The sequence below is a fragment of the Antechinus flavipes genome, chromosome 4 (genome assembly GCF_016432865.1).
Source record: "Antechinus flavipes isolate AdamAnt ecotype Samford, QLD, Australia chromosome 4, AdamAnt_v2, whole genome shotgun sequence".
NCBI lineage: Eukaryota > Metazoa > Chordata > Mammalia > Dasyuromorphia > Dasyuridae > Antechinus > Antechinus flavipes.
In genome coordinates this window covers 43,138,339-43,165,343 of record NC_067401.1, presented here as the reverse complement: position 1 = coordinate 43,165,343, position 27,005 = coordinate 43,138,339, and the positions used below count along the sequence as shown (strand labels likewise).

General features: G+C 39.0%; 1 protein-coding gene across 2 annotated transcripts in view; it reads left to right on the top strand.

Moving 5' to 3' along the window:
- Positions 1-5,903: 5,903 nt before the first annotated feature.
- ZNF697 (zinc finger protein 697) overlaps positions 5,904-27,005 on the top strand; it is a 39,421-nt gene continuing 18,319 nt past the window's right edge. The window contains exon 1 of one of the 2 annotated variants that reach the window (XM_051992875.1): positions 5,904-6,160. The gene's annotated coding sequence lies outside the window, so the exon portion shown is untranslated. The remainder of the gene's footprint in view (positions 6,161-27,005) is intronic. The other variant, XM_051992876.1, reaches the window with a different exon arrangement.

The window sequence follows — 27,005 nt, the reverse complement described above, 5'->3', positions numbered from 1 at the left end:
CATTTATATACCATAAATTATTCAGCCATTCCCCAATCGGGATGCCCCATCAGGGCATCCACTCAGTTTCCAGTTCCTTGCCACTACAAAAAAAGCTATCACAAACATTTTCATACATACATACATTTTCTCTTTTATGATATCTTTGGGATACAGTAGAGACACTGATGGATCAAAGGGTATACACAGTGTTATAGCTCTTTAGACATAGTTCCAAATTGTTTTTAGAATGGTTGCTCCATTTCTCAACTCCACCAACAATTTTTTGCTAATTTCTTAACCTTTCTAGCCTCATCAATAAAACGAGAAGGTTGGATTCAGTGAATCCACCTCTGATGGCATATCAATTATCCTATGAGTATGAATGAGTTGGTCTGAGAAATATTTCTTCTCCTGTGTTTGAAATTCTGTAAGCAATTATAACCCCTTGTGTATGGAGTGTTTTCCCGTGCATGTTTCTCTTTATTATTTGACACATGGTTCTTGGCCTTTTGATAGAAAATGTACTGTGAGACCTGCTCCAAATTCAGGGCTGTTTGGGAATAATGACAATTTTTAAAATTCAGCTCTTGCAACAAGTCCACTCTAACCTATTTATGTCAGGTTACCTGTTTGTTTTTTGATTATTCTTAACAAGTCGAGATTTTCTTTTCCTCTAGTTTAGAGTTTGGGTTTTAGAATACATTGATTGCTGTGCACATTTACTTGCAGATCTTGCTTATCTAATCAGTTCCACTGCTAAACTTTTCTGTATTTTCTTAATCATAAAAAATGGGATCCTAGAAGAAAATGAAAATCTCCTATTAATAGGCCAGGTAGTATGCTAAGAGCTTTGCAAATATTATCTAATTTGATTCTTAAAACAATCCTGTAAAGTAGGTGGTATAATTAACTCCATTTGAAGAAACTAAAGCATTCAGACTTAAGTGACTCACCAAGGTCACACAGTTAGCAAGTGTCTGAAAGTAGATTTAAAATCAGGTCTATTTGGACACCAGATCCAGCGCTCTATCCACTACATCATCTAGTTACCTTTAGGCTAACTTCCTTTCTGGTAGTAGTTAAGAACTCACATCATTGCTCTTCAGAGTATAAGAAGCTACTTCTTCAGATTTCTATGGAAGATGGGATTTTATTTGGGCTTTAAAGAAAGCAGGCAGGAAAGCATTCTAGGCAGGGTAATTGCAAGTGGAAATGATTGTTCAAGAGATGGAGTGTCTGGTTCAAGGAATGTCAAGGATTCTCCAAGTGATTCGATTATAGAATACAGAATACAGGATGTAAAGTTTAAGATCAGAAAGACAATGAGGGGTTATGTGGCCTTTTGAATACCAAACACAAGATTTTATATTTGATCCTGGAAGTGATAGGGAGTCACTGAAGTTTACTGGGTGGTGGGTAGAGTGACATGGTCATATGCTTTAGATTACTTTGGCACTTGAATGGAAGACAGATTGGAGTTCAAGTGACTTGTGATGGGGAGATTCACCAAGTTATTGCAATAACTCAGGGGTGAGATGATGAGAACCTGCATTAGGGTGATAACCATATCCTTTGTATCCACCCACACACTCACTAGACTGGTCCAAACCCTCACTACCTCCTGCTTAAACTGTCACAGAAAGCTCCTAATTCATCTCCCTACTTCAAGTCCCTCCTTTCTCCAATGTATTCTTTATTCAGCTGCCAAATGATTCCCTATTGGCTACAGAACAGGGTTGACTGACATTGAAAGCCCTTGTCAATCTAGCTTTCTTTCCCACCCATCTTTCCCATCTTATTTCCTATTTCTCCCCTTCACATATTCTCTAGTTCAATCAAACTAACTTGTTAGCTGTTCCCCATACACTACATGACATGGAAGATGTTATAAGGAAAAATCAAGAAGACTTGCTAAAGATATAGTGGGATGGAATGGGGTAGGGTACAGAGAATGAGGAATCATTGATGACATATAAGTTTCAAGCCTGGGTAATTGAGAAGATAGTGATATTCTCAACAATAATGGGGAAGTTGGCAAGAAGAGAAGGTCTGGAGGGAAGGATGAGTTCAGTTTTGAAAATAATTGAGTTTAAGATGTCTATAGAACATCCCATCAAAAATATTTAATAACCCATTAGAGGTGCTGGACTGGAGGTCAGCAGAAAACTAGGGCTGGATAAATAGCTATGAAAATCATTATAGAAGTGATAATTGAATCCAGAGGAACTCCCCTTGTCATCTGAGTCAATATTTTATCTCTTCCTCACTTCCCCATATAAGACCACCTAGCCTTTGTTTTATTCTCTTCTGTTTTTAAAAATGCCTCAACAATGTTTAAATTTCCTTTCTTTTTCTTTTTCAGGTCAACCCTATTGACAAAAAAATACAAGTCTTATAACAAATATACACAATAAAGCAAAATAGAGTCCCACATTGGGTATATCCAAAAATAGCTGTCTCATTCTTCACCCTAAATCTATCATTTCTCAATGTCCAGAGGTAGGCACACGTGCATTATTATCCATCCTCTTGAATCATAGTTAATCATAGCACTGGTCAGAATTCTTAAGCTTTTCAATGTTATTTTTCTTTGAAAATGTTATTGTATAGTTTTCCTGCCAGTATTCATTTACCTCTGTATCAGTTTAATATTAGTCTTGCCAACTTTTTCTGCTACTATCCAAAGACAGGGTCTTTTGGGACACCAGTGTTTAAGAGGCCGGAGCATGACAGTCAGACTACAAAAGAACCTGGAAAAAGACAGTCAGAGAGGTAGGAAGAAAACTAGAAGAAACAGTGTTACAGAAGCCCAAATATCCAGAAGCAGAGGGTTTCCAAAGTGGTTGCTTAATGAATGATTGAATTGAATCACATTTGCTCAATTGAATTGACTTAGATTGGCCAACAATGTCAAAGAAGAGAGATCAAGGATGATGGGTACCAAAAAGAGCTGTTGAATTTGGCAATAAGAAAGTCATTAGTTATGAATTTGAGGGAAAGATATTACTTCTGTAAACTATTGGAGACAGAAGCCAGATTGCAAAAAGTTGAGGAGTGGGTGGTGAGGAAATGAAGGCACAGATGTGAGCCTTCTAAAAAGTTTGGTAGTGAATGGGTGAGGGAGGGAGGATGACAACTTGAAAAGATTTCATTTAAAAGATTTTTCTTTCTCTTAACCAAGAACTAAATATGTTTGTTGGTAGACAGTAAGGAGCCAATACAGATGGGATGATTGATGGAACAAAGTCAGAAGATTGGGAGAGGAGATCAATGGAGGAAGAAAACCACTTCCTCTGAGATGGAAAGGGATAAAATGTATAAGAGACAAAAAGATTTTCCCAAAGTATACATTTGGCCATACCAATCCCTGGTCAATAACTTCCACTGGCTTCCTATCATATTCAGTATCAAATGTATCCCTCCTACTTTTCCCATTTTCTTTCTTTCTACAACCCCTCACAAACTTCTACAACTCATGACTCAGTCTTACCTCTAACAAGAGCCTCCCATCTCCTATCTTTATGACCTTGGTAATGTCTGCCAGAAGTACTCTCCCTCCCAATTTTGGAATATGAGAATCCTGGTTTTCCTTTAAGACTCAATTCAAGCCCCATCTCCATTAAGAACACTGTCCCATTTCCCTCAGCTGCTAACACCATACCCTTTTCCATCTACTCTGTTTTGTATCTTCTATGTTCTGATCTATATTATGCCATTTCCTCCAAAAGAATTGTCCTCCTCAAAGACAGATTGTTTTTGCTTTTATTCTTTTGTATTCTCCAGGCTTAGAAACGTAATGCCAGAGAAACTGAGCAAGACAAGAGTTTAGAGACCAATTCAATTGTTTATTTAAATGTAGAGAAATACTGGGACCAGTGGATCCATGTTTGGTCCCAGAGCTGGACAAGACTATCGTCTCAAAGAATCCAGCCACTAAGTATCAGAGGACAAGCTTTTTATAGGATAACAAGAACAATGACATAATGGGGGAGATATCTGGATGGGGATAACCAAATGGAGGGGGGAGGCCCCTAGGATGACACAATGGAGGGAGGTTACTGATATTCTAATGACATCTAAAATGTATAAACCTTTATCCTATCAAACATTAAGAAGGATTGTCTATAACCTAAAGATATAAGACCTTTATCTCATCAACCATTTAAGAGGGAAAGGTTATAACTTGAGGCAGAATAACTAAATAGGACAATTGGAGAAACTGGGTCACGACATTAAAAGAGAACTTTGGCACAACAGTAAGGGCTCAATAAATGCTTGATGATTGATTGAAATGAGACAAAATTATTACTGGAGCATGATTAAGGGAGGTAAGTTGACAGCAATTACACTCATTGGGCATGTAGAACAAATAGAAATAATTAAACTTAGCCCCTATTTAACAAGACTCTTGGTTAAGAGATGCTTCTTCAGGATATATGAACTCTCCGGCCCCCAGCTCAGTGGCCTAGACGTATCCAACTATTGACTTGGTATTCTTTTCTTAATTGAACTTGTCTTTAAAAGTTAATTTGAGGGTGCTTTTCATGTTGCTCACATGTTTGTGAAACTTGTCCTTGTATGAAAAATGCTAGTCATCAGTAAAGTGGGACTCATGGAAGGAGAAAAAGAAGGGAAGAACTTAAGAAAATGGTTAAGTTTTGTTTTGTTTTTTTTTTTTTTTTAAACTGGCACTTCAGGGACTCTGAAAGAAAGTTGATCAGAGATAAATAAAAGGATTGCCTTGCAGCTAAGAGAGCCTAGTATAGCAGTTACTGGAAGTTTAAATCATTTAGACCCTCACTCTGTGTTCCCGTGGCAAGTAATAGTAACTTTTCTGCTCCTCAGATTTGGCATCTATAATAATATAATATATGTGTATGTATATACACACACATATACATATATACACATGGAGGGGGTTGGAGTCTAGGTCAGCAAAGCTTTTAATTCATAATTTCAATTTAAGTTGGCACTAATTAGTGTAGTCCACTATAAGATTTTGCGATTTATTCTATAAATTTAATCAATCACAAAGTGTTTATTAAACAAGCCCTTATTATATGCGTTTTGCTAAGGGCTGGAGAAAACGAAGATATTTTTTAAAAATCATAATCTCAGTTCTCAAGGATTTAGCATTGTAATGGGGAGAGAGCGTGTAAGTAAATGGGTGAATATGTATGTGTACATATATATGGACACACACGGGGGAAGAGGAGGGGAACAGCTTCTAGATCCCTTGCCACTCTGATTCATTCAGCAGCCATCCTTGGCCACTCACCCACCCTTCTTTCTTTAGAAGGCACTCCCTTCTTCCTAGGTTTCTAGCATTCTGAAAGGGTGGCAAGTCTATTTTTAGGGGTGAGCCGTGTAGAGGCTACCAGAGTCAGGCACAGGAGGTCCCTCGGATTCCAACCCATCGGCACTCTCAGCAAAGAAGGCAATGCCCGCGGGTAAGAGCCCGAACAGTCACGCCTGTTAGCCGTAGAAAGGAAAGGATCCAGGAGATTCCAAAATCGATTCCTTTAGATTAATTCCACAGATACATTGCTGTTAAATTCTTTATGACAGCCCCGCCCCGCTCCTAAAGCAGGGTTCCTGCGCTTTTAGTAGAAAATAAAATATTGAAACTCTAGAAGCAAACAAACAAAACAACACCCAAATGCTAAACGATCCATCTTCCAGTCCCTCGGGAAAGAAAGGAAGGGCTCTCTCCCACAGACTGCGACAAGCCCCGCAGCTTGACCCCCAGCACGCCGCGTGGACAGCAACCGGGAGGGGCTCAGGTGGCGGCGCGGGGCTGAGGCAGCCGGCCAGCCGCCGGGCCGTACGGGCGCGGACTGACGCAGGGCGCTGCGCTCCGCTCGGGAGGCGTGCGCCTGCTGTCCCTGCGGGAAAGGGGGATGCGGGGAAACGGGGGGCTGCGGGCAGGAAGTCCCCGGGAACTACAAATTGAGGCATGCTGGGAGCATTCCCACGCCCCTCCCAGGAAATGTCCTTTGTCCAGCCGAACAGGAAGCCCCAGTGAGGAGTCAGCCCGCCGTGGCCACTGCAGCCGCTCCACAAGGACAGGAGCTCCGGCACCGGGGCAGCTTCGGGACTCGGGCTGCTCAGCCTCGCCTTCTCTTCCTTCTCTTCTAGTCCTCCTCCTCTCCCTCCTCCTCCCGCTGTCTCCGCGCAGGTAAGCGCCGCACGGTCCCCGCGCCCGGCTGGGAGCCCACGAACCCGCCGCCCCGGGTGGGCACCGCAGTGATCTCGGTGGGGAGGAGGCGCGCGGAGCCTCGCGCCTCCGGGCTGGGGAGGAGCTGAGCTGGTCGGGGGGGCGAGCCTAGAGAGATGGGAGGAGGAGTGGGGGCTCCGTGCCGCGGACCACCGAAGGGGGCATCCGAGACCCTTCCAAGAACCAGCCCAGGGAGGAGCTTGGAAAGCAAGGTGAAGGGCTTTGTGTGCGCGGAGCTGGAGTTGGGGACTGGCTGCGCTGCCTTGTTTCCCCTCCCGCGGAGCGGCGGAAGACCCTCGGCGGGAGGGCACCTTCGGAGGGCAAGGTGGCTGCATTGCAGGGTCCTCCCCTCCCCTCCCAGAGCGCCTCCCTTCGTCCCACTGGGATGTCTCCATTGCCCCCTCTGTGTCTGTCTGTCTTTTTCCCTTCATTGTATCCTCAGCGTTTAGCCCGGCACCTAGCACCCGGGAGGCACTTAATGATTGCGGGGCAACTGCCTGCGAAAACCGTACCCGAGCGCAGGAACCCGAACGGGACGCGTAGGGAGGGACGGGGCCGGGGTCGGGGCTCCTGTGCGTTTCCCTTTGCCAGGTGGGCGCTTTCCCTCTCGCTAATAGTGCGTGAACCCTTGGCATGAAGTGGGCATCTTCACCTTGGGGAGCAGCCGGGTTTGGGGTTTGGCCAGTTTGGAACTATGTGAGAGGACAAGCGAGCGAGGCAGTAACTTCATCTCAAGCCTACAAATACTGATGGGTGTCCTGCGTGGCCCGGGAGGATGGGGACCACCGGGCGCAGCGACCGAATAAGCGTATTACCCGAACTTGAGCATAATTTAACCTTCCACTTCTCTTCCACTCTAGCGTTTATCTTAACCCCTTTTTTTGGAACTCTTTGCGGTCTTTCATAAATGTTTCATGATCTTAATTTGAAATTCAGGTATTTATTCTTTGTGGCTTTTCTTTAATTATTCTCTCTAACTGGACATTGATTATTTAAAATTATTCGTTTTCTGACCTAATTTGAAAGAAGGGTGATGCTTCTTTGAGGATTTTTCTTAAAATTATTTTCTCTAACAGATCATTGGTTTTTTAGTGATTAGTTTCATGATCTTCTTTGGAAAAAAAGTCAGGTGATTTTGAAGACTTTGTTTTCGGGAGGAAGTGGGGAGGGAGAGAAGATAATCTTTAAGATTCTAGATTGGTTCTCATCCCTTTTCTGCCCGTATCCTCGTCCATAACACTGATAGAAAAAATAAAAGGTTCCTCACTGTGGGGAAACATAGGTGGGACCTAATGACTGGGTTGAAAATAGATTCTAGGGAAACAGCATTTCAGCCCCCTCCCACCCCCCTCCCTTTGCAATGATGGAATGGGTGGGGCAAGGCTATTTAGGCTAGAGAAGAGGTTCTCTACTTGTGAATGAGGAGTGATTTCTTGGCTAATTTGGAAAGAATCTCTACTTCAGCTTATGAAAAAAATAAGGCTTATTCCTACCCTAGAGGAAAAGAGAAGCAGAAGAGAACATCAGAAATTCAATGGAAATTCCAGAGTGAAAGAAACAGCCTCAAATGTCTGTGCATAAATGCAGAAGTATGAATAATAAGCAAAATAAACTGGGTGTAAAACAAGAAGGCAAAGAGCCTAAAAGCTTGAGAATAGATTGGACTGGATATATGGATGGAGAAACTGGCAGGAGGCTGTGGTGTGGAATAAGGAACTAAGTTATATAAAATCAACAAGCAGTATGTACTTATTAATGGTCATACTATGTACCTGGCACTTTTGCTAAGTGCTGGGGATATAAAGAAAGTCACTGCTCTCAAAGAAGTCAATTTAATCAAGACAACATACCAACAACTAAGTAGAAGTGCTATCTATAGAATAATCAACAGAGGGAAGATCCTAACTTTAAAATGGACCAGAAAAGTCTTGTGGGAATTGAAGTTAGGAGGTAGTGATGAGAAGGGAAGTCTTGCAGGTTTGAGGAACAGCCAGAGAAAATGCCTGGAGTCTTTAAGATAGAATGCTTTGTGGGGAGGAACACCAAGAATGCCAGTGTCACTGGGTCACAGAGAAGATGGGGGTGTGATGATGTGTAAAAAGATTGGGAATGTAAGAGGAGGCCACGTGTGAAGGGCTTTAAATGCCAAAAAAGATTTTATCTGTTCTGGAGATAATAGGAAATGTACTGAAATTTATTGAAGGAGAGACATTGTCAAAGCTGAATGGGACATTAGAAGTACATGTGATTACCACACTCCTGTACAGTGGAACCAGATTAAGATGTAATTGGGACATATTTAGCAAAATAGATAAAAATAGAGGTAATATATGGTTTTCTAAATTATTAAACTGCTAGCAAGGATTCTTGGGTATGGCTCATAAAACCATTGAGTTTGATACTTCTGATCTAGGCCAATTCCCTCATTTTACCTCATAGATGGGAAATTGACAACTTGAGAGGTCAGTTTTTGATTGAGGTCACAGGTAATAGGGTCAGGATTTAAATTACCGTTCTCTTACATCTGAATGTAACATTTTTTCTTTGATAGCATCAACCTCCTTCATTCTACATGTGAGAAAATTGGAACTATCTCTACCTAGAAGATCAGAGTATTTGATTGAGGTCACAGGTAATAGGGTCAGGATTTAAATTACCATTCTCTTACTCCTAAATGTAACATTTTTTCTTGGATAGCATCAACCTCCTTCATTCTACATGTGAGAAAATTGGAATATCTCTACCTAGAATTTCCTTCATTTATATAGTTTATGTCCTTCCCTGTGCATACTTGCTCCCTGTAATAAAATTTTACTGAACTCAACACTGACTTGAAAGTTTTTCCAGTGTCAGATAGATTTCAAGCTTCCTGAGGGTAAGGACCATGTGCATACCTTAGATTCCAGATAGAATATCATGTAGTAGTTGGTGTTTGTTCCTTAGGATTTATTAGGGGTAAGGTAGGGCCTGGGGTGAGGAGAATGGGACTATCTTTTTTCTTTTTCTTTTTCTTTTTTTTTTGCTGAGGCAATTGGGGTTAAGTGACTTGCCCAGGGTCACATAGGTATGAAGTGTTAAGTGTCTGAGGCCAAATTTGAACTCAGGTCCTCCTGACTTCAGGGCTGGATACACTGTACCACTTAGCTGCCCCGGGACTATTTTTCAGAAGCTTTTAGATGGTAAACTGTGAGGAACCAGCTTCCTCTCATCCCCACCCTTACTACAAGCAGATAAATCCCCAGGATGTTGTGTGATAGGGCTTTTTTGTGGGGAAATGGGATGGATAGGCATATCTTTATTTTCAGATAACTTTTTTTGCCTTTGAGGATCATTCTGACCTTCCTACAGTAATCTTCCTACGTCTGGGCCCCTTACCCTTACCCCAATAATAGTTAACCTCCTTTGGTGGGGGAGGTATCATGATGGGGGGAAGTCTAATCTGCCAGCAGTTTTCAAACCTCTACCAAGTTTGTCATCTGAACCATTCTCTGTGCCTTGTCGGATGGGAAGATAATCACTTCCTTTCTGGATTCTCAGTTATTTTTAGCAACAAATGAGGGACTTCTGTTTCCCTCAACGCCCCCTCATTCTAGCTGGTAGTTGGATGAGAAGCTCCAGTGGCCCTTTGTAACTGTAAGGGGTGGGCAGCTGTCTGGCGCTGTCAGGAGACAGAAAGCAGTAGTTGGCCTTAAATCTTTAGGATTGGGCGTTAGGAACATGATGAGACTGGGAAAAAACCAGATGGTTCAGTTAAACACTACTGAGGGATGACATCCCTAGCTACTGTATGGCTAAAGCTTATAGGATTTCATCATTCCCACCATTTCTCTCCTTACTTAAAAAAAAAAAAGTTTCTTAAGAATCCAAACATTTTCCTAATTACAAAGTGTCCATTTAAGGCAAAAGAAAGCTATTTGGATGGACAAGTTTGAGTGAAATACTTAATCTCTCCCTGTCACCCCTGTTACTCCAGAAATCTTGTTACATATTTTGTATTTAATTATTTAACATAATAAATGTTGCTACTTCCCTGTAATGTTGTTGTCTGAGGTTGGGGACAATTCCATTGCCTTTCCATCCATCCAATTTTTATGAACATTGCTCATCTCGCTGGGATTCAAAGGAGACCCCCCCCCAAAAAAAAAAAAGATTGGGGTCAGACCAGGGTCTCGGGGTATCTCAAGAATTTGCAGGATTGAGCCCATCTCCAAGTCAAGGGGCAAAGTTGATTAGCCTAAGTTCCAAAATAATTTAGTAGAGAACCAGGAGCAAGAAGATAAATTTATAGGGAAAAGATAAGAGAAATATGATGCTTCTGGTCACTGATATGCTAATATACTAATTTTATGGCTTAGAGGTAGAATTGAGTGTTGAATGCTATGGCTTAGAGGTAGAGTTGCACCCCATTACTGAATTCTGTGGTTTAGATTGTTTCTGAAATTTATCACTGACCAACAGATTAATATCTGACAATCCGCATTTTTTTGTGTAAATACAACACTCCCAAGGCCAAGTAACCTTAGAGTTAAAGCCAGTTAGCCTTAGGGTTATTGCTATATCCTCCCTAGGAATTATACAACATCAATCTAATCTGCAAAACGGACTTGAAAGTCATAAATTTAGAGACTGCTAGGTAATAAAGTAAATATCTTACAGATAAGATCCATATATAAAATGAATTCTGCCTTAATATGCTCACTAGCTGTGTGACACACTGGGCAAGTCACCCCGCTTTCCTTGTCTGGAAAATAGGAATTATTGCACTAGTTCTAAAGGTTTTCTGTGAAGCTCAGCCCTTAAATTACTTAGAAGCCCATGGAGAATTTGCTTTTAATTTGTATCCTCAGCATCTGCTCAGTGCTTAAATGCTTATTGATTGTTGGGAGACTTTGTATACTTAAAAGAGCTCTAGTATTAAGTGTTGTTGTTTTTTTTGGGGGGGAGGGGGGCAGGGGAGAGTAGGACCCTTAGAAAGTATTCAGCCCATCCTTCTCTCATTTTATAAATGAACGTGGCCCAGTGAAGAGACTTATCCCCCCCAGTCACAGACATGTTTGAGCTGGGATTTGAACTCGCTGAGAAGAAAAACTGGGATTATCATCCTCTTCCTACTTCCTGAACTTTCATTTTAGTCAAAGTTATATATATATATACATATACAATCTCAGAGCTGTCCATTTGCACGCTTTAGTCAGGTCACATAAATGAGGTTCACCTTTGCTCATCTGTAAAGAAAGAGATAGGACTAAATGAAGCTCAAAGCTCTCTTTTTTTAGCTCTGTAATAATGTGACTAAGAATTGGGCGGCAGTAAAAATGCTTTTCTAATGAGAATAGATTTTTAGCATGGTCTTGGAATGTTAGCGAGAACTCCCAGCATTTGAGGTGTCTGGTAGGAACCCCAACTTCTCAATGTCCATGACACAACCAAGCACTTGGTGAACATTTAGGAGAATATGAATTGATGAAGAAGCAAAAACTCAACATTCAGGCAGCGAAAGCCATTTATCCGTTCCCTGATGTATGATGCAGCAGCTCACCCACAGATTTCACTGGAGGTGAACCCGAAGGCCTCTGAAGCTCTTGGTATGGAATTCAGGTGAATTGGATTCTCTTCCCGTCCAGTTCCTTTTCATTTCAGTCTAGCTGGCTTTCAAAACGGGTCAGTCAGTGCCTTCTGGAAATCAGCCAGCAAGAATCTGCCATGGTTTATTCTCTTGAATAATATGATCAGGGAGCTTTATAGGAAGTTTCTGTAGCTGGGGGCAGGGCTTTCAAGTAGGAAGCATGTAGTTTTCACATTTCGATTACATTCTCCTGCCATTTATTCCAGTAAGGGCCTCTTTCAATTGTGCTTGACAGGAAAGAGGAGACGATTTTCTCTGACCCTTCAAAAGTTGGGGTTTTAAACCACCGAGGTGGGGAGAAGCTTTGTGAGCTGGGGCTTGTATGTGTGTGTGAAGTGGAGCCTCATGTTGTTTTCCCTATGAGCAAACACACTAGTGAGAAAGCAGCTTCTTGGATTTCCTTAGGTTTTTATCCCCAGCCTTGACTGCACAAGATGATTAATAAATGTTTGATGACTAACTGATTGATAGATTGAAAGATCCAAGAACTGGGCTTTAAACAGCTTCCTTCTCTGTAAATCCTGGCTGGCCCAGCAGCCCTGATTGCCCTTGTCCAAAGCAACGGGACCCTGAACAGTGCAGACTTGTGGAGAGGAATCCAGGGTACTCTGGGAGAGATGCCTGCCTGTAGGGACAGTATGTGTTTCTTGTGCTTCTGAATTACTGGACAAGGAGTAAATTAATGGATGGCTGCTAATGTTAGGTATTAGATAATCTTAAATCATATATTCTGGGATTTTGCTTTTTGTTGTTGTTTTTTGAAGATGAGGCCAGTTTTAGGCTTATTTGACTTTGGAATTTGATAAGGAAAAGAGTTCAGTATTTTGTTAACAATTCCATCTAAATATTGTCTTCTGAAAGAAGATTGAATGAAGGCTTAGAGAACCAAAATCATCCCTACTGAAATTCCAAGTAGAGGTTCTCTATTTCCTGTGTTTTGTCCTTATTGATGTTTTAAGAAAGTCGTGGGGGTGGGGTGGTATCCCATGAAATGAAAATGAAAAACAAATTTTACATATCTATTGTTTTTACTGTTACTTTTACATATCTATTGGCTTGCATGAATTTAAAAGGATAGTTTTCATTTTCTTGTAACCATGACCAATCACTGTGCCTTAATGTTATTTGTTTGTAGTACCTAATAATGCTTTAAGAATTTGTATGTAATCTCACTCTCCTGGAGAAAATGACTATATAATTCTCATTCTCACCCTGTGTCAGTTATTTAGAATGAAGTTTAATCAAGAGAAGTTTTATATGTATGTATGGATTTGTGTGTGTGTGTGTGTGTGTGTGTGTGTGTATTTTAATTTATGTATGAGTTTTTTTTTTTTTTTTTTTTTTTTTAGTAGAAGGTGAAGGGAAAGTTCATTGAGTGGAAAAGCAAATGAATCTCCAAATTTAAAATACTTGATGAGTTGAGACTTGAAAAATTGAATTGCTTTTTGAGGGGGAAAGACAGTTAAAATTAAAACATTAATAGTTAAACATTTTAACTGAGTTAGACAGCTTTTTTTTTTTTTTTTTTGGTCAGAGAGTGCTGTAATTTTCTCTTTAAAAATTATTTTTATTCCATTTTCTAATTAGATGCAAAAAGTTATTAACCATTTAAAAAAAAATTTTGACTTCCAAATTCCTGTCCTCCTTGAGAAAACAAATAATATATCAGTTATATATATGAAGTCATGCAAAACATTTTCATATTAATAACCATGTTACTAAAGAAAACAATAAAACAAAAATAAAGATTTTTTTTTTAATTATGCTTCAGTCTGCTTTCAGAATTCATAGTTCTCTTTCTGGTGGTTGTTTATTATGGGTTGTTTGGAATTGCTTTTTTTTTTTTTTAATAGTATTTTATTTTTTCTAATTACATGTAAAGAGTTTTCATCATTTATAAGATTTTAAGTTCCTTTTTTTTCCCCCTCTCCAAAATGATAAGCAACCTGATAATAGTTTAGTGAAAGAATCAGAACAAAAGAGAAAGGCCATGAGAAAGAAAAAAAACAAAGGCATCCCCCCCAAAGGTAGAATATATCAATCAGTAGCTTGCTTTGATCTTCATTCAAACTCCATACTTTTTGGTCCGGATTGTAGATAACCATTTTTACATCATGGATCTTTTGGTATTGTCTTTTCTCAATTGCAGAGGAGAGCTAAGTATATCAAAGTGAATCATTGCACAATGTTGATATTACCATATACAATGTTAGCCTGATTTTGCTCCCTTTACTCAAGCATCGATCTTAGTTCATATAAGTCTCTCTAGGCCTTTCCAGAATTATCCTACTGATTGTTTCTCATAGAATGATAATATTCCATAACTTATTCAGGCATTGTCCAACTGATGGGCATCCACTCAGTTTCCAGTTTCTTGTTACCACAAAAAGGGCTGCCACAAACAGTTTTGTACATGTGGATCTTTTTCCTTTTTTTGTGATTCCTTCGGATTATGGATCCAGTGTGTTTATTATTTCTTATAGCACTGGAGCATTTGGATACTCCAGTATTTGGATTCAAATCCAGAATTTGGATTCACTATTTGGATAGTGAATAAATAATCTTTCACAGTTGATCATCCTTACAATATTGCTGTTGCTATATATAATGTTTTGGTACTGCTCATTTCACTTTGCATGAGTTCATTTAAATCTTACTCTTAACTAGGTTTTTTGAAACCAACTTGGTCATCATTTCTTTTAGCACAATATTTCATCACAATCATATACCATTAACTACTTCGGCTATTACCCAATTAATGATCCCCTTGATTTCCAATTCTTTGCCACTAGCATCGCACACAAAAAAGCGATATAATATTCATATAAATATTTTTGTACAAATAGGTAGTTTTCCCTTTTCCCTTTATCTATGGAATATAGGCTTAATAATTGGTATTGCTAGGTCAAAGAGTGCACACATGTTTGTAGCCCCATAATTCAAAATTGTTTTTCCGAGTGGCTACATTGGTTTACATTGATTTACAAGTCCAGCAGATAGGCATTTCTATCTCCATTTCCCCACATCCCCTCCAGCGTTAGTCATTTTCCTTTTCTGTCATGTTAGCCAATTTGACTAGTGTGGGGCAGTATTTCAGAGTTGTTTTAATTTGCATTTCTCTAATCAATAGGGATTTAGAGCATTGTTTCATGTAATTATTGCTATCTTTGATTTCTTCCTCTGAAAATTGTTCATATTCTTTGATCATTTGTCAGCTGAAAAATGGCTCCTAATTTGTAAATTTGATTCATTTCCATATATTTGAGAAATGAGAAATTTGTTGGAAAAAATTTTCTTTAGTTTGTTAATGTAATGCCAGAGAAACTGAGGCAAGATAGAGATTGGAGAGTTTTTAATATTTTATTAATTGGAGAGTATAATTGACTGGACAGGACTCTCATCTCAGTATCCAGTGGCGAATGTGAGACTCCCCAGTCTTTTACATGACTTTGAAACAAAGAAAGAAAAGAGCAGAAAGTTTTCAGAACCATTTGGTTCTGTCAGGATGGGGGGGGAAACTATAAATTCTTAGTAAGAAGCCAGAGTCAGGATGTCTGAATAAACAGAAGTAAAGATGTCAATGAGGTATCCAGGATAGTCTTAGCTTTTGGAATATTTAGAGGGGGTAGTGCCATAAATTCTTGAGGGCAGAAGGAGTTAGGAGCCAGGGAGTCTGATCTCCCCCTCATCTTGAGTCTCACATTGACTTGACAATTTATAACCTTAGAGCAAGTGGCCCTCATTCTTAATGAACCAGAGGAGGATTTTACAACTAAGGGGATTGAGGAAGAACAGTTAAGGAAACTGAGGTAGAACAATTCAGGGAAACCCAGGACAATTGGGGAAACTTGTTCAGGGAAACTGAGGTAGAACAGTTCAAGGAGACAGTGGCATAACACTATTTTCCATCTGATTTTGGCTGTATTAGTTTTGTTTGTGCAAAAAAAATTTTTACGTAATCAAAATTATTTCTCATAATCCTCTATCCTTTGCTTGGTCAAACTCTTATGCATAGATCTGACAGGTACATTTTCCCATTCTCCCCTAATTTATTTACAATATCATCCTATGTATCATTCATTTTAACCATATCTTAGTGTTATAACTAATTTCTACCAAACTGCTTTCCAGTTTTTCAAGTGTTGCATTCTTATCCCAAAAGCATGGATTGTTGGGTTTATCAGACACTAGATTTTGTTGGTCAGTCATTTTTCAGTCATATCTAATTCTTCATGATCCCATTTGGGGTTTTTTTGACAAAAATATTAGAGTAATTTGCCATATGATATGGTAGCTACATTAATAGACCAGCATTGTGTACTAAGACTTTATGAATGAATGAAAAGTATTTAACTGTTTACCAGGTCCCAAGTACCATACTTCCCCTTAAGGAGTTATGTGATAATAGTGGTAAACAACACATAGTGGAGCAGTGGTCTGGGAAATCTTGGGGATGATAAGGTAGCTACAGAGGAGCCTATTTGGCAGATCTTTTCTAGTAGCATTGACGGCATTGATTTACAATATATAGAGGGGAGAGATGACAAGAAGATGGCAAGAGTAGGTGACTGGACCACATTATGAAAAGAGCTAGAGGAGAAACAGTAAGTTGTCTTCCAGCTTTTGTTTGAAAACTTCCAGAAAGGGGGACGGCCTGCCATTTACTTTTTTGCATAGTGAATGAGATGAGGTGAGCTCTCTCAGGATAGTTGTGAAAATTGAGTAAGGCTTCATCTACTTCAGAGTTGGAGTAGGCCTGAAGGACTTTGAGTATTGATTCAAGGGCATACTTAAGTCCCTTTCCTGCTATACTTCCATGACATCATTTTCAATCAAGTTCCACCTATTATGTACTTACTAGTCAAGTTCAGTTTCTTGGGTAGTTCGCGCTTTTAGAATGTAAGACCCTTAGCCAAGGAGGATGAGGGTCAGTGGTGGGAGGTGGTATTTACATTAGGGATTAAAGTGTTAACCTTGTCCCCAGGAGGTACACTTTCCCTTTGATTGTCTGCTAGACGGTGGGATGCCCTTCTCCCGAGAGTGTATAATAAACTTTGCTTTGCTTCTAGAGATCTCTCCAGCTTTTTTATTAAATGGTGACTCCTTACCATTTCTGAGCCACACAGTAACATTGCTTGTTAGGAAACTTTTCACATCAAGCTGAAATCTGCCACTTTTGTACTAATGTTCTTTAATAGTTGGTTAATAGTTGGAACCAAGCAGAAAAAAGCTAATTCCTCTCCATTTAATAAATACTTGAAAACACCTATCAGAGTCAACCCTACCATCTCCTCTTCACCCTACCAGCATCCTCCTAGGACAGGTCTTTTATGGATTAAACATCCCCATTTCTAAAGAAAATCCCAATATGGCATGACCTGAAAATTCTTCATCATCCCGGTTTCATAATCAATAACTTGTCTGTCCTTCCTAAGATGTAAGGTCCATTATTAAACAGTGTTTCAGATTTTGTCTGGTGGCCCATTAATCTGACTCACTACTACTTTGTCCGAAGGTCTACAAAACCGTGCATACCTTTTGATCCAGCAGTATCACTATTGGTTCTGTATCCCAAAGATCATAAAAGAAAAAAAGGACTCACAGGTGTAAAAATGTTTGTAGCAGCTCTTTTTGTAGTGGCAAGTAATTGAAAATAGAGTAGATGCTAAATTGCTGAATAAGTGATGGTATATGAAATTAATGCAATATTATTGTTCTATAAGAAATGATGAGTAGGCTGATTTCAGAAAAGCCTGGAAAGACTTACATGAACTGATGCTGAGTGAAATGTTCTGAAGTTACCAGAACAGTAACAACAAGATTATGTGATCAACTATGATAGACTCAGTTCTTCTCAGTAATGTTGTGATCTAAGACAGTTCCGATAGACTTGAATTGAAAAATGGCATCTGCATCCAGAAAAGGAACTGTGAACGCAGAATGTGGATTGAAGCATTGTATTTTCACCTTTTTTTTTTTTTGCTTGTTTGTTTCCTTTTCTTTCTCATGTTTTTACTCTTTTGCTTGTTTAAGAAAAATCAAAACAATAAAGAAATATGTTTAAAAGAATTGTACATATGTAATCTATATCAGATTGCTTACTGTCTTGGGGAGGAGGGGGCGAGGAAGAAAAAAATTTGGAACACAAAATCTTACAAAAATGAATATTGAAAACTATCTTTACATGTATTTGGGAATACTGTTGAGGGAAAAATAAGTCAGACTATCACTACCCTTAATTCTTTATATTATGCCTCTCCCCATGTACCCTACGTTCTTTTTTGCATTTTGCATTGAATATGCAGTTGACTAAACTCCTCACATCTAAGATAAATTTCTATCCAGCCAAATCTTCTCAAGAATGTACTTCTGGAGTTTTTTGCAAACTTTGTGTTAATCCCTATTCAGTCCTGTCAGGTATTTTAGAATCCTGACTGGTCACTTGTATTGTCTGACCTTTGCAGATTTATGCCATCTATACATTTGATGATCATTTGCTCTACTTTAAAAAACAAAGTGATTGGTCACATTTCTATCTAGGAATGAGTCCAGAACTTAGGGATAGTTTGGAGACCTTATTCCAGGTTGACATTGAACTTTAATCAACTTGACTCTTTATAGACTGGGCTCAACCAATCAATCAACATGTATTTATTAAACACATTCTACATGCTAGGCACCAGGAATGCAAGTACAAAGAAGAAAACACTTTCTGCTAGTGACGATCTTACATTCTAATGGGGGAAGACACGAGTCCACTGTGATTTAACCCAAAGAATAAAATGGAAGTTTATCAAATGCTTAGCCAAAATCTAAATAAATAACATTTACAGTATGCTTCTTACTTAACTAGGTTCATCATTCTCTACAAAAAAGAAATGACGTTATCTGCCATGACCTGTTCTCACTTAAGCTATGCTGGTTCTTTGTAATCACTCTTTCCTTTTCTAGGTGGCCACTTCCTAGTGATACATTTTAGAATTTTACCCATATTCATAGTCAAACTTACTACCCCATAGTTGGAACATTTCATTCTCTCTTGGTTTTAGAAAATTGGGTGATAGTCCTCTTTCTCCAGTTCTGTGGGAATGGTCCCATTCTCCACAAGCTTTCAAAATATCTCTGGGAGTGGTTCAGCTGTTACTTTTAGTATCCTAGACTGTATCCTGTGTAGTTCATCAAGACCAAGGAACTTGAACTCAAGAAGAGCCAGAGGTTTTCTTACTGTTTTCTTACATATTTTGGGTGTCAGTTTCCTGTTGGCCATTTTTTTATTCCATATTGCCCAATATAAAGGTCATTCTCCTTGAAGTACAAGCAGATTAAGACTTGAACTGTTCTGCCTTTTGTCAACAGTAATATTGTCCCACTCACTTGGAGCAGCAACTCCATCTTTTAGAAGTTCCTTTTATCTACAATATAATTCAAGTTATTATATAAGTATAATATATTAACATATGATCACATATGGTGAGAAGGATGGAAGGATGTCTCCATTGTTCATCCTTGTAAAGGAAAAGATTGTCCTTTTTTCTCCTACTCCTAGTCATTCTTTTTTTCCCCCCTTAGGCAATTGGAGTTAAGTGACTTGCCCAGAGTTACAGCTAGGGAGTGTTAAGTGTCTGAAGCCAGATTTGAACTTGGGTCCTCTCTAACCACTCCACCACCTAGCTGCCCCATCTCCTAGTCATTCTTAGCAAGATTCTTGTCAGAGTCCTTTTTAATTGGCTGATTAATCACCTGGAAGATGGTTCCTCTGTCTGAGAGTCAGTGTGGCTTCAGAAAGGACTAAATAACAGTTAACATGGTGTTTGCTGCCTGATACCTCAAGGAGATGTACCTGGAGCAGAACAGAGTTCTGGATCCAAGACCTTCAACACTGTCAGTTGTGAGGGCTTGGGGAAGATCATGGAGAATGCGGGTTGCCTGGAGAAGTGAGTCAGCATTGTACTCAGATTCATGATGGCACACTCGCATGGATTCTGGATGAAGGATGATGCTCTCATGTTTTTTAAGTCACCAAAGGAGTGAAGCAGGATTGTGTACCTGCTCTTCAGCAGGAGGTTTTCCATGTTGTCAGACACCTTCAGTGAGGAAGAAAATAGCATAAAGATCAGCTTCTGCCCTGAGGTAAACTAACTTGAAAAGACCACAGTGGAGGGAGTGTTGGTATATAACAAATTTTTCGTTTGCGGGTGATTGTCTCTGAAGCTGAGATACATGCTAATTTTGGCTTGACAATCAATACTAAGAAAAAAAGAGATTCTCCACATCAACACCACCCAATCAATCATTGGTCACAGTAAATGAAGAAATTTTGAATGCTGTGGATAAATTCACTTACCCAGCAGTCTGCTCTTCAGGGCTGTCCAGATAGATAATGAAGTTGACGCTTATATCACCAGAGCTAGTTCAGTATTTGGTAATCTCCAAAAGAAAGTGTGAGATAAGCTACCTACCCAACTTACTTAAGAGCCATCATGCTAACTACTGTTGTATGCCTGTGAAACCCAGATGATCTGTCACTGCTTCTTCTTGAATTGTCTCACATACTGAAGATCATCTGGTAAGATAAGGTACCGAACTCCCAGCTGAATTGCCTAGTGTTCAAAAAACTTGGTGAGCTGGCCACATAGTTTGAACGAAAAATGCACGCTCACCCAAAAGGTTATTTTAATGGTGTTTTATGCTAATCAGTAAAAGTGTATAAGGACACTTTTAGGGTCTCTGAAGAATTTTTGTATTGACCTGCCACAGGACCACCTATCATGTTGTACCCACATCAAAGATGCTCTGTGAGCAAAGCACAAAGGAAATACAAACTGTGTAAACCAGAGCCACTTTCACCCTAAATGTTCCAGTGGACCATTTGTGCTCAACCTGTGACAGAGCCTTCTAAGCCCTACCCTTACTCCAAGACAAACAACAATATAATATATATTTTGTGTATGTGTAGAGAGAGATGCAATATTGTGCCCAGATTTTAACAAATTTATCCTCTCTCCTCCCATTTTATTTTTGTGCCTTCAAAACCTGATTTGGTTGATTTATTTACCTTGTTCCTTCTAACAATACAGCTTCCCTGTATTTTCGACATTTTATTTTTGAGAGTTTCTCATCCTTCTAGTGCTGTTTTCTCTGTTGAACCTTATTCCATGGAATAAGATTCTTGAATCTTACTCATCTCTTAATTCGTCTCTTAATCGTCTCTTGAAATCTACTCTTTCCCACTCCTATGCTGTGACAGACCATGTTTGCTTTTCCTCTTCTCTGTCACAAATGGTAAAATAAGGTTGTTGCTTTTCTTCCAGAATTTCCTATCTTTCTGTGCTTGTCCAAATCAAGTTTAGAATAGCAGTTTCCCTTATAACTTATGTCTTTTGAAGAGGGAAAGGAAAACAAGCATTTATCAACAGCTGGTTTTGGCAGAGAGTTCCAGCAGGTATAGGGTGGAGAAAACTGAAGAAATGACAAAACTCTCAGTCTGCTGTGTATGCAAGCTCTCTTGGGAGCCTCCTATTTCCTACAAAAAGGAGTGAGTGGGCACTTGATGGTTTGTATTCAGGGGCAGTGCCACATAGAAGCTTGTAGTTGTTACTGGTGTATGTAGCTGTACTGAGTCGTGACGGCCAGGAGTGAGCGAGAAGAAATCTTGAAGCCATACAAGCAAGAATTTTTGCCTGATAGCTAACCACCAACCAAGGGAGCTGTTCTCTCTTTGTTATCTCTGATTTACCCTGTCTGTTATCTAGCTTGTACACAGTTTGTATGTTTTCTCCTTCATCAGATTGTGAGCTCTTTGAAGTGCAAAGATAGTCTTATGCCTTTCTTACTGTCACCAGCACAGTGCCTTACTATTTTCCATAGTAAATGCTTCTTGACTGATTCACAATATCACTATTTTGATGTGTTGTTAGCACCACTCATGGGAACAAGTGGTATACTGAATCCTTCCTCAGTAGAAAATAGTCCCCTTGAGGACAGGAATGCTTTGGGTTTTGGCTTTCTTTTTTCCCAGTTCCTCAAAAAACAGGTACTTTTCAGTACCTGTTTATTTTATTAAATGTATGTTTATAAGGTTTTAGGGGGAAGGTCCTTTTTCATAAAGGAAAGCGTGTTGTGAAAGGAAAGATTAGCTTTTGATAGCCAAGTGTTCTGCTGCTATGTAGGTTAGTGCTTAATAAATATTTGACTGGCAGCTAAAATCAGTACCTAACAGGAACTGGAAATCTATCTAGTAGATATGCTGGTTTCAAATACAGTCTGAAGAGGCTCTCACTGGGACTTGAGCTTGAGCCCAGGGTTTCAGTTATATAATGAGTAACTATGGTGGACCAAATAAATGAACTTAAAAGTGTCAGGAAAACTGATCCTCAAATTTGATTTTGCAGCCAAGAATGCTTTCACAGTGGCTTGTGTTTGCCATCTCGTAAAGTAGACTGAACTAGGTGGCAAGGTCTTCAGTCTGCCAGTTCTGTTAATCTAACATATATATTAAGCTGCTGCAATGTGCAAGACCCTGCATTAGGTGTTGGGGAAGGGCACACATGTAGATAGGACTCATCTCGTGCTCTGGAAGCTTACGATCTAATGAGAACATTTGACATGGGCTATGTGCACAAATAACTAGCATAGAAGAGAGAATGTGTTAAGTGACATGAGGAATTTAAAGAGGGAGAGATTAGTAAGCAGCTATGTGACCTTGGACAAATAAATCACCTAATATTTTTTTCTAGCTTGTAGAGACAGACTTTCTCTAAGATTTCTATAATTCTGTGGTCTTTTGACTTCCAAGCTGTCTGTATTCCTAATTTTTAGAAGTTTCCTAAGAGGATGTAACTAACTTCTTTCTCCCATCCATTCTTGCTCCCCCAAAATGAGGGAGACCAAAGATTGAAGATCCCTAGTTCATATATAAAATGTTGCAGTCCTGAGGTTAGTTCTGAACATCATGCAAAAGAAATCTTGAGAACAAATAAAATGAAGCCAAGTGGGTGTATTTGGTGGCAGTGATCTTCACCAGGAGACCAAATTGTTTCCTTTTTCAAAGTGAATAATAATTACTATTCCATATGTCCATTTTGCTTTATGGTTTGCAAAGCATCTTTAACCATAAAAGAAGTGCCTTTTTTTTTTTAAAAGGTAAAGAAACCAGAGCCTTGAGGTGTTAAAAGACTATTTTCTTTGCATCCGTTACCTTTCCTGCTCTTGTACTTTTCCGAGCCTTGTCTAAAATCAATTCATTAAAAAGCATTTAAGTGCCTACCAGATAATCAGGCTATGTCCTGAAAGAAGGGAATAAATAGAAAAGGTGAAGAAGTCCTGCCCTAAGGGAAATACAACTTTTTTGTCACTGTGTATGAGTATGAAAGAGATGGGAGGTGGTCTCAGAAGGGCCAGCACTAGCTCAGTGCCTCTGCTTTATCCTGGCTTCTCTGGACTCCTTAAAGACCCAGTTCAATTGTTAATTTTGTATAAAAAGTATTTCCTAATTCTTCCAATTATCAATGCTCTTTAGGCTTCCATTTTTTTGTGTGTATACTCATCTCTCCTGTCATTGCCTTCCCCCTAACATCCTCAATAAAATAGAAACTCTTTGAGGACAGGGAATAATTTGTATTAGTATTTATACTATGATGTCTAGTACATAATAAGGAATTATATAAATTATATTTAAAATCCTCATTATCATCATTATTCAAGGTCTTTTGACTTGTGAGTGGTCTTTCTGCTGTACCACACTGCCTCTTGTCATTTCCTGAACAAAACAGTGGACTCAACTGTAAAATGGAGCACCTTAATTTTGCAAGGTTGTTAGGAGAATCAAAGGATGTAATATTTGTAAAGTAGTTAGCACAATGACTCTTCACACATAGTTAGCATTAAGAAATGAGTCTTCACTTCCCCCCTCCCAAACTAAGTGTTGAGTTCTTTCTCCTGTCTTTGCAACACTTTTGAGTGAAGTTGGTCAGTAGCTTGAGCTCCTCCTAAAGAGGCTATATATAAATAGGGAAATTTGACTTGGATTAATGAATTGAAGGTTGTTTTTTATATCTGATTTTTTTTTAACATGGACATTACATTGTAACAGATCACCATAACAATTAGTTCCCATACTGTCCTCTCTTCCTCCTCACTCACTTTTCTGTTAATTTAGTATGTCATTTTGGAGGTGACCTATTAGTAATGTACTGTATTGGACTCTTGCATCAGTATGTTAGTTTGTGCCACAAACACAGCATTGCCCGGTGGCTTATTTATTTATTTAGCTGTTTATTATTTATTTTATTAATATTTATTAATTAGGTGTTGCTAAATAGCCTCCCATTTTTAGTTAATTTTCTTTTGGTTTTTGATATTGAACCTTCTGAAATGGAAGCAGGCATAAAGCAATCTTTTGAAAGCCTATTTCGTTGCTTCCTTGGAAACAGCAAAAGTAGGGACAGAATTTTTTTTAACCCTAGCTCTGATTTAAAATGTTGTTGCTTTTCATATGTTTTTTAAAACAGCTTGGCATTCCTCACCTACCTCCCATCCCCAAATTTATGTTGACTGTTGTCAGCATTATGTACATCATTTAGTGCCTTTGGTGTCCAAGCAGATATTCTAAAAACAAAGGTGCTTCTTCCCCTTCCTTTAAGGGAGAATCACTGAATTTATTTTTTATCTTTGGTATGTAAATTTTAAAAAGCTGATCCACCTTAAAAAAGTACATTACTAATGTGGAGTCATCGGAATCTGAAAGGGGACTTAGAGATCATCTAACATAGTATTAATTGATTGTCTTTCTCTAGGAAAACCAAAATAGCATCCTCAAAGTGCACAATGTGTCTGACTGCTTGATCAGATTTTGAAAGGCTTTCCCACAGGCTGGACACAAATGGTCCATATGAACATTCAGTGGAGATGCAACTAACATTTTGTGCAAGTAGCATTTCTTTTGAGTTTCTGCAAATTCTGCTTCATGCATAGAAAAAAGCACATATGCTGGATGTTCCCTTGCCAGTGTCTCATGTCACACAATAGATCCCAGAGTTCTTCACAGAGACCTTGAGAGTGTCATTGTATTATTGCTTCTTCTGACCACCATGTGAGTACTTGTGTTATATGAGTTTTCCATAAAAAGGTCTTTTAGGCAGAAATAAGTTTGGCATTTGTACAATATAGATACCAAGCAATTGGAATTACTTTCAGTGCAATAACATTTGTATGCTTGGCAGTTTAGTTCAAGAAAGAACCTCACTGTTCAGAGTCTCATTTTGCTAGGTGATCTTCAGAGTATTTCTAAGACACTGCGCGTAGAAGCGATTTCATTTTCCTGGCATGGTGCTGGTAGTGTCCAGATTTCACAGGAATATAACTAGAGGTCATCACAAAGGCTCTCTGGACCTTCAGCTTAGTAGGCAATCTAATACTCTTATCTGGCAATGACTGCACCAATCTCATTGTCCCTAGAAAGTTAACTGCCAAGGGAAGTGAAGTTATCCACAGCGTTCAAAATGTCAACTTTGCTGTAACCAGTGGTTTTGTGTATGTTTATTGTAGAGATGGTTGGGGAAGAATCTGTATGTATACAAGTTAACAATTTTGCTCTTAGTCTTGATTCTTATACCAAAATTAGCATAGGTAGCAGAGAATTGATCTATATGTTGTCACACTGTGACTTCAGAGGTTTTATTGAGCACACAGTTGTCTGCAAACAAAAAAATCATGTGCCAGTTCCCTCTACTTTAGTGTTGGCTCGTAGCCTTACATTACACAACGTAGTGTAATGATTTGTCCAGGGATCCAAAAAAAGTTAGCAAAGTGTCAGTCATCAGGCAAAAAGAAAAAAAAAAGGACATACTAATAGATAATATTTATAGTACTTACTATGTGCCATGACTTACCCTGGCATGACTATATTGTGGTATGGCATCTGTGTTAGGTTGATTGTGACACGGCCATAGCATTTACCTCATGGCAGCACTGTTACTAAGGGGAAGTGAACCAAAGCTCTATTTCTTGATTTTTCCCTTGAATCCAGATCTACTTCTTGTTCTATTACATCATCTGTATTAATAATAACCCAATAAAAGTTTAAACTGGTATTCAATGGAAATGCTCATTTTGAGCTGAAAAAAAATCTGGAAAAGGGAGCTTTAGAGATCATCAGGACCAGTCCGCTTCATTTTATAGGTGAGAAGTGGAGGCTTGGAGAGGAGGACTGATTTTGCCCCAATTTACATACCTACTTAATCCTCAATCAGAACTTAACCATGATGTAAGAAAATCCAAGAATGGATGGCAACTATAATTTTTTAAATTATAGCTCTCTGCCTGTGGGATACTCAACAAAGCAGATCATTTACCTATTGCTGGAATGCATTGGGCTGGAACATATCTGCCATTCTTCTCCAAGAAGGCTCCACAGTTATTTTAAGCAGGGAATTGGAAGAGTATTTTCTGTGTTTGAAGGTGAGGTAGCTAGGTCGCCTGAATACATACTTTTCAGATCCCCTTCTCTGTGTCCCTTTGTCTCCTTCTCCTTAATGGGAAGAAGGGAAAAAAAAAGCTAGTTGTAGACATATTTCTGTCCTCTCTTTGATGATGGTCCTCCTCTCTTTCCTTCCCAACTAATAAAAGTTGTCTTTGGAAGCCAGTCATTCCAGTGGAAATCTGATCATAGAATCATTTAGACTAGAAAAGCTGTCCTGAGGTCACCTTATCCTGTCGGGTGGTTTTGACAAGATTGATTCTCAAAGTATTCCAAAACAAGATGGTTTATTAGGTTGTCTAAGAAAGCATCCTTAGTAACAATTTTATGGGGAGCTTAAATTTTCTGTTGTAACCTAAGTTTTAAGAAGCAGTCAGCTATGGTGGAAAGAAATTCATTCAGGAAATGTTTTCACATGCCACGTCCTTCATGTTCTTCATAGTGTGACCTTGGGAAAATGACTTAATTACTCAAAATGTCAGTTTCCCTATTTGTAAAATGTGGTTGATAGTACTATACTACATATAATAATAATAACATCCCAGAGTTGTTTGGAAGCTCAAACAAGGTAAGGTTGTATAAATGATTTGGCAGAACTTAATGTCAGCTTTTATTATCTGTAAATCTTTCAGAAGCCTTGTGCAGTTCCTTGAGCAAATTGACATTGTTCTCCGAGGTAGTATTGCAAATATTCCAAGTAGAGT